Source organism: Lactuca virosa, chromosome 5 (genome assembly GCF_052849685.1).
Source record: "Lactuca virosa cultivar CGN04683 chromosome 5, Lactuca_virosa_CGN04683_v6, whole genome shotgun sequence".
In the NCBI taxonomy this organism is placed as follows: Eukaryota; Viridiplantae; Streptophyta; class Magnoliopsida; order Asterales; family Asteraceae; genus Lactuca; species Lactuca virosa.
The window spans coordinates 181,393,418-181,406,024 of record NC_136430.1 but is presented as its reverse complement, the minus strand read 5'-3'; the positions used below and the strand labels follow the sequence as shown (position 1 = coordinate 181,406,024).

Sequence of the window (12,607 nt, the reverse complement as noted above, 5' to 3'; positions counted from 1 at the left end):
AAGCAAATTAATCGTTAAATTGAAAATAATCATTGTCTGTATGTCTCAAGATGACATATTCCAATTTAAGCTGAAGAGAAAATAATTTCCAATTTGATTATGTTTCACGATAACAAATAATAAAACTCAAGTACAAATAATTTCCAAATGTAGGTATTTATCTTACGAAATCGGTTTTCACCCATGACCAAATCAATGTGACATTATCCAGATGGATATCACATGCAAAAGAATTAATCGTATGCTAAAATTAATTTATGAAAAAACTATTTACATCCGTCGCTTAGTGCGGGTAAACGGCTAATATATATATATATATATATATATATATATATATATATATATATATATATATATATATATATATATAATGAATAAATCAAATAATATTAGTAAAATGGAGAGAACAAAAGACAAAATAGACTAAAGAAAAAAAATTAAAAACAATATTAAATAAGAATACACTAAATAATAAGGGGTACATATGGACTCACCATTTAGCAACAAAAAAACCCTATTATTATATAAACTCTAATTATATCATGCAGGATATCAAGTTATAACTAATCAGAATCATAATTTAAGTATGGTTCTAGAGGCTTTTGTGATTTCAGCATTTCCTTATCAAACTTTTCATATTGATTATGGTAGACTCCATGAAGGGCATTGGTGGCGAAACTCGTAGCACTACCTATAACGTTGTGTGTGGTTGATTCAGTTTCCTGTTTCCTAACCAGCTCCCAAACTTTCCTATTGCAATGTATCCGCCATGCTACTTGAATGAAGTATGCTGCCCATGCTCGCCATTGTGGTGAGTAAAATCGGAAAATGTGTTTTATATGTTTATAGTGACCCCCGACTATACTGATTTTCAACAAATTTTAATTCATTGGCTGTTAAGGCATATGCGTTCACCTCTTTCAAAGCCTTCAAGGTATGAGTGGAAGATGGTAGGTTCGCACTGATTTTACTGTCAACTGCCCAAGTTAGAAGCTCATCGCCGAAAAAGTCTCCTTCTTCTAGAAATCTTTCCGTCCACCAGTCTGTGGTTTTCTTTTGGATACGACCTTGCACAATGAAAAGCAATGCATAGACTGGATCTCCTTCACGTATGATGAATGTATTTCTTTTAAATAAATGTGGCTTCAGTCGTTCACAAATGTCATCGAGGAACCTATCATTCATGCTCTTGAAAAATGGAACCTACAATCCAATCGGAACAAGGAACGTAATTTCTAACAAAATATAAAAGTAGGCTTATAATATAAAGGTAGACAAGATAAGTATGTATAGAGAAAAACAATATAGACGACAATGATGACAATTAAGATGAAAACATGTTTATCTCTAAAGTTAGAACCTGGTTGAATTATAGCCTTTTAATCGGATAAATATATTTATTTTTTTAAAGCTTGATCTTTGTTTGTGCACCAATATAACTTGAAAGCAAACAACATGTAAAAAAACGTTATTAAATAGTATTAGAACAAAACGTCAAAATATTAAAATTAACGTTTCATTATAAATTTTTAATATTTATAAACAAATTGCTAACTGTTGAACAATATGATAATATTTATAATTTCATAATATTTAAAAATATATTTAATTTTATTTTTCTGGAAAGCTAAGAAAACAACGTATATTTTAGTTTTAAATAAATTAAAACATATAGAAAATAATAATAAATAATATATTCAATTTTTAAAAGAAAAAATTAAAATAAAATTTTTGAACCATCAAAATAAATAAAATAAAAATATAAATTAAATAATATACTAGCACATGTTATTTTATTTAAATAAAACATTTAAAATAACAATTGTCAAAAAGAGATTCTCTTTAACTAAATATTCTCTTACTTATCTTTACTACAAAACATCCTACCAGTTTTAGATGATGAAGAATATAATAAAAGTTTATTAATTTTTTTAAATATGATAAATATCAAAATTTTAAATGTGTAGAAAGATGAAAAATTAAACAAGAAATTCTAAAACTCACATAAATGAAAATTACGAATTATTTTTTATTATAAACATGATGTTTCAGTCCTTTTTTATATCAAAAAACAAAATAATATATATATATATATATATATATATATATATATATATATATATAAATAAATTATCAATTTTTTAATTAATTTATGTCAAAAATTCTAACATAATTTTAGGTGAACAGTAGAATATATAGTGTATTTCTACAATTCTAGTAAATTATAAGAATATTTTATGAATTCTGCTATAATATTAGAATGTTTTTATAATTATATTTAAATATTTATAGTATAACATATAGTAGAATACATAAATATTCAAAAAATTCACACCTTTTCCATATATTTAAAAAAAATTAGTTTTTTAATAAAAAAGCTACGAAAATAATATTAAAAAATATTTTGAATTTTCCATTTATTTTGCATTTTAGAATTAATTTTTTTTTTAAAATGAATGGTTAGCATTTCGTACCTATGTCTTACAAAAAATTACTTCCTTCAAACAAATGTAACCTAATATATATATATATATATATATATATATATATATATATATATATATATATATATATATATATATATATATATATATATATATATATATATATATTTGTGAAAAATGAATATACCCTTAATGGTATATAAGCTTAAATATTCAAATCACCATACTACGTTGTTTTATATCATATATAAATTGTAATCATCTAATGTTCTTATAATTCAATTTATAACTTGATTTACTACCAATATTTTTATAAATTTCACATTACAATCCTCTTACATAATTTTCATTTTCAAGTATATTATATATAGCGTAGCAGGTGTTCGGCAAAAATATGTGATGTAAGAGGAAGATAATAGTGAAATTTCGAAAATTTTAAAAGTAAATCAAGTCGGGTGTTGAAGGTTAAAAACTTTATAATGAATATACCAAACATAGCGATGTATTATGATAAGTTTGGGTAGCTAAGCTTATATACCTTTAAGGGTATATTTTCTTTTTCCAACATATATATATATATATATATATATATATATATATATATATATATATATATATATATATATATATATATATATATATATATATATCCAATTCTAAACATTCATTTTGGAAAAATAAAAATCTAAAATACTGTAACATCCCGATTTCCAGAATGAAATTCTAGGGATTTTATGCAATTCAGGAAGTCTACTCGATGAGTTGGGAGGCCCTAACTCGCCATGTACAAACTATTAAGGCCGCTTGGATTATGAAGCCTACCCGACGAGTTGGAGAACACTAACTCGACGAGTTGAGGTTGTGCATGAAAACCCTAATTTTTAATGTTTGCACCCTATTTAAAGGACCTTAAGTCCTCTCTCCAGCCTCCCTTACCATCTTATCGTCCATAAACAAACCCTAATCGAGCTAACCTTCCATTTTAAGTGTGTATAAGGCTAAAGAGTGTGTGTTTGGTGCATTTCTTGAAGAAGCTTGAAGTGGTGAGTGCATATGTAACATACACGTTAATAACCTTGTTCAGTTATCGTGTTTTGTATGTTTGTTAGTTTAAAAAACGAATATTATTAAATAATATATGGTTTTGAGCGTTGAGTTCTAACAAGATAGTTTTATGAGATTTGAAGTAAAACTATGTTTAGAATCATTCGGAAAGTATTGGAAGTGATGGGAAGTCTTATGTGATTCCGATAAAAAAGTCAACTATCGAAATTAACAAAAATATAACATTTAAGTTGGAAATAAGTAAAACTGATGTTATTGAAAGTTGTAAATTATTTTGTTAGAAACATATAGGCGAAAACCTCATCAAAAACGGAGTTCCGAGTGAAAAGTTATGACCTATCAAAGTTTTGCGACAAAACCCTCACAAAGCTATACGACGTAAAAAGTAAGTTTACAATAAAATATTTTATAGCCTTAGTGATCTAAATGAAAATCGTAGTATACGTTAAACCGAGAGCGTGCATAAAAAGAACGTCCAAATCTGACTTCATATGAAGAAGTTATGATTTTTCTAAAGATTCGACATAACAGTGTACAACCCGAAATTCGGTTTATAGATCGAGCAATGTTTAGCCGACTCAACCTAAATGAGAATCGGAGATCTCGTCAATAGTAGTTCAATGGTAAAAAGACAGATGAAAACAGATGTTGAATAAAGAAGTTATGAATTTTTAATGGACTTTTCCTGTCCCGGCCTATTACAAATATAACTTTAAAAATAAAGTCAAAATTAGCCGACGGAGTCTAAACGAAAGTTGTAGAGCACGGTCTCACCTACGTGTGGATACAAAGAACGTCAAAATGGAGTTTGTATACGGAAGATATGAATTTCTGAAGTTTGGAACACATACTTCGAGGTCTGACCAAGCTCACAACGTGAGCAACTAGAACTCACGACGTGAAGTAGTTGATCGACACCTCTCAAGCCTAGAAGACACGCGGCAAGCCTACGAGCTGACTAGGATCAAACTCACGACGTGAACATATATGGTTCATGACGTGAATGTCGAATTTCAACCTATAAATAGAGGGCCAGCCCTCTTGTTTCCGTTTACACAAAAACGCAACCCTCTCTCTCGTATTGCTGATTTTGAGCTATTTTCCTGAGCCGACGATGGCTAACTGCTGACAGTGTCTAGTTAGATTCTACCGGCAAAAACGCACTTAAGGGGTAATTTCATCGCAACATTCGGTTATTTCACGGTGAGTTCAATATAGGAACAATTGTATGTTATGTGTTATATGTGCAATGTGCTTTCCTGTGTTATTGATTTAAGTGGCTATTTCTTGATATTGGATTTCATGCCTTTGGCCATGTAGAGCATGTATTGTATCACTTTGGTATTGGCTTTGTGCCTTTGGCCATGTAGAGCATGACTCGTATCACTTTGGTATTGGCATTGGGCTAGGTAGGGCTGAAAGCCTGTATATGCTAGCAAAATGATAAGTAGAAATTGTATTTTCTGTGCCACTTAGGTTGGAGTTTTTATGTTTTATATCATGCTTATGATCCTAAATTGTTGTATCTCATTGATTGTAAATCCTTGAATCTAATCATTGGTTGATATGGAAAGCCTTTCATATGATACACATATGCTTTTGTTGTCCCTCGTTTCTTTTGTTCTTGTCATATTGTTATATATAGGGCATAACGTTATATTGTATCTATTGTTGAACTAACTAAGCGTCACCGCTTATCCCTCTCAGTGTTTAACTATTTCAGGTGATAAGCATCCACAGTATTCATGTTTTGTTGGAAAACTTAGAGTAGTTGAAGTTACTACGTTTGTACTTATTATACATATATGTATATGTATATATATGTTATAAATCCCTGGGTAGTTATGTATTTTATGAAACTTTGTAAAAAAACCTTGTTAGTCGGTTTGTATCCAGGCTTTTGTAATAAGACAACTGATGTAAATTATAATTATGAATATGCATGTAACATGTTTTGACTTTATGATAATGTTAAGTATGAAAGGGGTCTTTCAGCATAACTTAAGGAAGAGGCTATAGATCCGACTTTGGCATTGTTGTAGCAGCCATCTTGAGGTATAAAGCTGCTATATTGACCTTCCATTGCTTAGATCTCTTCTCATGAAAGAAAATAGTCATTTTTGGTACATCTTGGAGTCATTCTCGGATTTGGGCTTGTCATGTGAACATGGCTTCAGATGTGGACTCCTTTAGGCCTCTTTAGGCCTAAGGACTCAAGCTTTGGCCAACTTCCATGCCTAAAACACCTTGTTAAGCCTCGTTTTAGCAAAATAGCCTCTTTAATGCATGCATGGACGTAAAACTTGTAGCTTTATGTAGTATCTCAGACTTAAAAGTCTAGATCTACAGTTTGGAGCCTTAGTTTTGCTTAAAAGCGTCTTAATGAGAAAAGGGATGAAGGAACTCGACAAGTTGCTTATCCAACTCGACGAGTTGGATAGGGTTTTCCGCTCTCTGGATTCTGAGTGAACTCAGTGAGTTGGTTAGATAACTCGGCGAGTTGGTTGGGTTTTTCTCGGTTTATGAACATTGAAGAACTCAACGAGTTGCTCTAGTAACTCGCCGAGTTGTCTCGAGTTTTTCCCGATCCTTTGAGATATGAAGGGACTCGACGAGTCAGAAGATGCACTCGACGAGTTGAGTCAACATCAACTGTTGACCTTGACTGTTGACTTTGACTTTGACCATGGTTGACCAAGTTTGACTTTAAGGGTACTTTGGCATTTTGGAATTTTAATGAAGTTGGTCATAAGGGAATTGTAGGAAGTTGAGTTTGGAGCTGTGTCTTGGGAGATTGACATTATCATCCAATGCTACTTGTGAGGTGAGTTCTTCTCACTATACTGACAAGGTCTACGACACCAAGGTCGGCCCTTTATGTATTGAATCCTGGTTTATCGTTTGATGATATGCTTAGTGATCTGTTAGATCTCCATCCTGCTATATAGGATGGTGCTATGCTTAATGATCTGTTAGATCTGTATCCTGGTATATAGGATGATGCTATGATTAGTGATCTGTTAGATCCGTATGACTGTCTGTGCATGCTAGCTAGCGTTTGATATCTATGTGTTGATTGTGTGATTGCGGGTGGGTTGAGGTGGTCCTGCTTTGTGCTGAAGGCTAACAGACCCAGGGCGGCCCGGATAAACTAAAGGCCCAATGGGGCGTACCAGTCAGACCGAAGGCCCAGAGAACGGTCCAGATAGGCTGAAGGCCCGGTAGGGCGGTCCAGACATGATGAAGGTTCTGAGAGTGGGCCAGATAGGCTAAGGCCGGCGAAGCGGTCCAGTCACACTGTAGACTCTGTATGCATACTGTTTGTTATGATATTGTTCTGGTTGTATGGAGTTGGTATTTTGGGGGAACTCACTAAGCCTTCAAGCTTACAGTTGTGGATTTTGTTTCAGGTACTTCAGATGATCGCGGGAAGGCAAAAGCGTGACCGTACACATCCTCACATTTTATGATTTGGATTTCCGGGATTCTCTGATATGAACTATTTTGAAAACATTTTGTAATAAATAATGGTTTTTGGATATTTGACAAAGTTTTAAATTTTTATGAAAATTTGGTATGTTACAAATACGAAATAAATGAAATAATTGAATATTATTTTCATCACTTATTTATTAAAAGAAATAATATATATATATATATATATATATATATATATATATATATATATAGGGTCCGGTTCCGATAATAACTTTTTATACGATGAGTACTCATGAGGACACCTTAAAAATTGATAAAAAATTAAAAATTAATACAAATAATAAAATCGAGCATAATAATATATTTGAGAGAAAAAAATTGGTAAAAACATTTGGAATCATTAAAATTGAATAATGGATCATGAAAAATAAATCATGGATCATAAAAATGAATCATGGATCATAAAAATGATCCATGATTCATGATTTAATTTTAATGATACAATTTTTTTTTCAATTTTTTTCTCTCCAATAAAGTACTATGCTCGATTTTATGATTTGTATTTTTTTTTCAATTTTTTATGGTGTCTTTCCGAGTTCTCATCTAAAAAAGATTCCTCACATGATACTGTTTTTTTTTCCCTCTTTCTCTCTCTATCTATCTATCTCTCTCTCTCTCTCTCTCTCTCTCTCTCTATATATATATATATATATATATATATATATATATATATATATATATATATATAGGTTTATGTTCTATGGAAAAAGCTAAAAACCCTAAAAATAATAAAAATGCATAAAAAAAATAGTTAGAAGTCACATACCTTTTTTTGACTATATATATACAAAAATCACTACTTTTTCATTAAATTCGCTGCAAAAATTTTTGAAAAAAAACCATTATATATATATATATATATATATATATATATATATATATATATATATATATATATATATATATATATATATATATATATATATATATATATATAGAGGGTAGGATTATATGGAAAACAAAAAAACCCTAAAAATCATAAAAATGCCTAAAAAAATATTTAGACATCAAGTTTTTTTTTTTTTGAATTTAAATACCATAAAATCGCAGGTTTTTTTAGAAATTTTGCTGAAAAAAATCGATTTTTTTTGTTTTTTTTTTCAAAAACATTTTCAGCGAAAATGCATAAAAAGTTGCGAATTTTCATAATATAAAATCAAAAAAAATATTTGTGATGTCTAAGTATTTTTTTTATGCATTTTTAGGTTTTTTTAGGGTTTTTTGTTTTCCATATAACCTAAAACTATCGTAGCACTGATTTTCGTTACATATGTGAGTTAGTAGGGCTAAGTTAAATTAATAATAAATCACCTTCTTGACGAAATAAAAACAAATATGACGTCTAAGATCCTTGGGTACGTTTAGAACCAAATTCTCATTCAACGGACGAGGTTTTAACCGTCTCAACTGTTCTGTGATATTAAACTGAAATGGAAATTTAAGAAAAAAAAATCAAAACATCATTTACGTTAAGTGTATAAAATAATCAGATGTTTTTCTTTATACATTTTTTATTATTATTTCCGAGTAAATAACAATTTGGAATCAAGGAAGAAAACATTTATATTAGTAAATTCTCCCTAAAGATCCTATTATTCTGAAAAATACTATGAATAAGTCTAAAATTCTGGTTTAAAATTAAAAAACCCAGAAAACTGACAAAAGAAAAAATTTATTTGTTTTAAAACTTTTGACCCATTCAATAGGTTGTATGACTAAATTGTTAATTTTTTTTATTTATATATAATTTATGAAAGTATTTTATATATATTCAAGTATTTTTTTACGTATTTAATATATTTTTTACGTGTGTATGTGCTTTTAGGTTTTTATTATATAGTTATTTTTTTTTGTTTTGATGTTTTTTATATGCATAAAAGTAATTCTTACGTATTTATATGAATTTTTAAGTATTTTAATGTGTTTTGATATTATTATTCACATATTTATGTACTTTCTTAAGTTTTATATATTATTTTTTAGATATTTTTATGTATATTAAATTTATATAAACTTATTTTTTATTTATTTTTTTAAGAATTTTTATATATTTTATTATAATTTTTTTACGTATTTATGTATTTTATATTAACTTTTATTGTAAACGAACTAATATACCTTGTAAATGAAGAAAAAAAAAAAGAACTACAATACTTGAAAACAAACATTTTTCAAAGACACGCGTTAACAATCAACGTCATTTTTGTAGTTGAATTTTTTTTATTTTTTCTTGAATTTAGTTTTGTAGATGAACAAAGTTTAGTAATTTATTTGTCAGTAATTAAGATATTTATAAATTTTGTTCATCTACAAACGTAATTTAAGAAAAAAAAATTGAATAATTTGCATGCAAAAATGAATCGATTGCTAATGACTGCCTATAATTTTTTTTTTGAAATACTATATTGTTTTTTTCTTCGTTTATTCGGTCTAATAATTAACGTACAATGAAACTTCTTGTAAAAAACTATATAAATATGTAAAAAAGTAAAAAAAATACAAAAATAATACCTAAAAAATATATCTAAATACATGAAAAATACTTAAATGTTAAATACATACATGAAAAAATATATTAAAATACATAAAAGTATGTTAAAATGCATAAATATATAATAAGTCAATTTAAACATTTAAAATATACAAAAAAAAAATCTAAAAAACTGTATATTAGAAACTTAAAATTTACATTAATACTTACAAAAAAAATATATAAAAAGCACGCAAAATACTTAAAAATGCATACAAATACATAAAAATAAGTAATATATATATATATATATATATATATATATATATATATAACATAAAAATAAATAAATATATAAAAAGAATAAGTAAAAAATCCCTAAACTTTGTTCATTTACAAACAAAATTAAAGAAAAATGGAAGATTTTTAACTGCAAAAATGACGTTGATCGCTAAGGATTGTTTTCGAAAAATGTTTATTTGAAGTACACTAATTATTATTTTTCCTTATTTACAAGTTCTAATATGTAGTTTACAATGTAACTTTAAAAAAATGCTTAAATACGTAAAAAAATCTATACAAAAATATATTAAAATACTTAAAAAAATTTGAAAAATATATTTAACTACATAAAAACTATATTTATATATTTAAAATACATAAAATTTTATTAAAAAAGTATATAAAAAACTTTAATAAATATTTAAATACGTGAAAAGTATACAAAAATACATACATGTGCCTAACTGTTTTTATAAGTTCTGATAAATACGTAATATATACATTTATACATTTAAAATACATAAAAAAGTAAAACAAAACATGTAAAAAAACTTAAAAAATTTAAACAAAATACATAAATATGTTAAAAATATAAAAATATTATAAAAAATATATAAAATTACATAAAATATATATAATTTTTTTGAGAAAATCTATAGAAAAGTCTTATTATTTTTGGAAATTAATGATTTGGTCTAATGACCTGTTGAACGGGTTAAAATGGGTTTAGGTGAGAAAACTTGTTGCGTTTTTGAAATTTTCTATTAAATTATTTTTTCCGGACTTAATTGTTAAATTTTCGGAAATAATACGATTTATCTAGAGATTTTGTAATACGTTTATACATTATATACAAAATTTGAAAATTTTTGTAGAAAAGTCTAATTATTTTTGAAAATTTTAACGACTTGGTCCCATTACCATTACCATTAGGTGTTTAAAAAGTCAAAAAGGCTAAATTGAAATTTTTTGCCAGGTTTCTTGAGTTTTATATTTAGAACTATTTTTTATGATTTAATCATTAATTTTGAATCATTTTTGTGGAGATTATCCTTTATTTCAACAATATTAACATTTAATCAGGCACTAATTATATATCAACCAAAAAAACTATCAACGAACCTTTTCTTTGAGCTTTTGAAAAGTTGGCTGAGGTTTACCCTGGTGTCTGTGTGTTGACACTGAAGCCGTTGAAAGCTGTTAACAGGTTGTGTGGATTTAGTCATACAACAAACTAAACCAGATAATAAATAAATTGTACACACACAAGACCTGCAAATTAACCTACATGGAATCTATAAACAATTTATAATTCCAATTAGCTATCATTCGGATATCGCATGGTTTTCTAATTTAACAAGATCATAATGGTGTAAAAGACAATAATTTTGAGTTTGTTGGTACTGTTATAAATTATCTACATGAACAATAAGAAATAAACAGCCTATTTTTTTTTTTTTTTTTTTTTGTTGCGGCATGGTCATTGGTTATTAACACCAGCACATGTTATCAAAGATTAATTTGTGGGACGAGTTAGGACTCTTAATAATGATTTTTCATTCTCTTTCTTTAGTCTACTTTGGACTCTTATTAAAGATTTACTTTCTTCCGTTTAATTATATTTTCAAGATGACTATGAAAAACGAGAAGGAATAAAAACTTACTTGATATTCCAGGGCAATTTCAAGTTGTGTGACGACTTCGTTCATTATTGGCCGTTTTCCATTGTTACTCTTTAAGCACTGATAAGCAATAGTAGAAAACACCTCCAAACAAACAGGATGTATTTCGTGGTTTATACTAGTCCAAATAATTTTAGTTAGGTTGTTCTTTTTGTAATGCTTTCGTACCATCTGAATAAATGATTGAGATGCATTGTGGCTCCCAAAACACAACCTCCCGCACAAAATTTCAAACAACACCACACCAAAGGAATAAACGTCAGACTCCTTTGTTAGTATCCCAGTTGCAAAATACAGTGGATCACAATACCCGAGCGTGCCTGCAATATTGTTGGACACAACAAATGTGTATAACTGATTAGCTGGACCAAATTTGGATAGACCAAGATCTGTGATTCTGGCGTTCCAGTTTTCGTCTAATAAGATGTTGGAACTTTTAATATCGTGGTGCAGTACTCTTTGTTAGGTCCCAGCGGGATCATGAAGGTATGCTAGTCCGCGAGCCCCCCCAATACATATTCTAAGACGTCTAACCCAGCTTAGATCCTCGTTGTCAAGATGCGTGTCGAGACTTTTCCTAGATGCGTACTCGTACATGAGGATCTTCTCGTCATTTTCATATCAAAACCCTAAGAGGGAGACGATATTTCGATGCTTGTAAACTGACAGCAAAACAACCTCCTTCCAAAACTCAGAGTCTCCTTGTCCAAGTTTAACGATCTAAACGTTTCAAAGCAACAGTGGTATGCCCCATTGAATGTACAATTTCTCCCCTGTAGACTTTCCCAAATCCTCCTTCCCCAATGAGATGTTCTTCAGAAAAGTTGTTCGTTGCACAGATTTTATAGCTTCTAGTTTTATTTTGAGGTAATCAAACGGTTCTAGGACAGCCATCTTGTTATTTATCGACGAAAATTAGGAGACAATTACGCTTTAACTTTCAAAAACTCTCTCTCTCTCTCTCTCTCTCTCTCTCTCTCTCTCTCTCTCTCTCTCTCTCTCTCTCTCTCTCTCTCTCTCTCTCTCTCTCTCAAATATAAAAAATCATAGTTGATTTCTTATATTTAAATTAAACTAGGATTTTGACCGTCCGCACAATGCTGCGGAAGCCCCAGTATGTTCAAAAACGCAGATCGACACCATACATACCATGGAGACGATTAAAC

At 28.8% G+C, this 12,607-nt stretch overlaps 1 pseudogene across 1 annotated transcript; it reads right to left on the bottom strand.

Annotated features, from left to right (window-relative positions):
- Positions 1-470: 470 nt before the first annotated feature.
- Positions 471-12,400, bottom strand: LOC145112934 (putative cyclic nucleotide-gated ion channel 9; annotated as a pseudogene). Its single transcript, XR_013710681.1, has 4 exons — positions 11,424-12,400; positions 10,882-10,956; positions 8,319-8,432; positions 471-1,203 (listed from the first exon to the last, which is right to left on the bottom strand). The product of XR_013710681.1 is annotated as a putative cyclic nucleotide-gated ion channel 9 (transcript).
- Between the last annotated feature and the right edge of the window lie 207 nt (positions 12,401-12,607).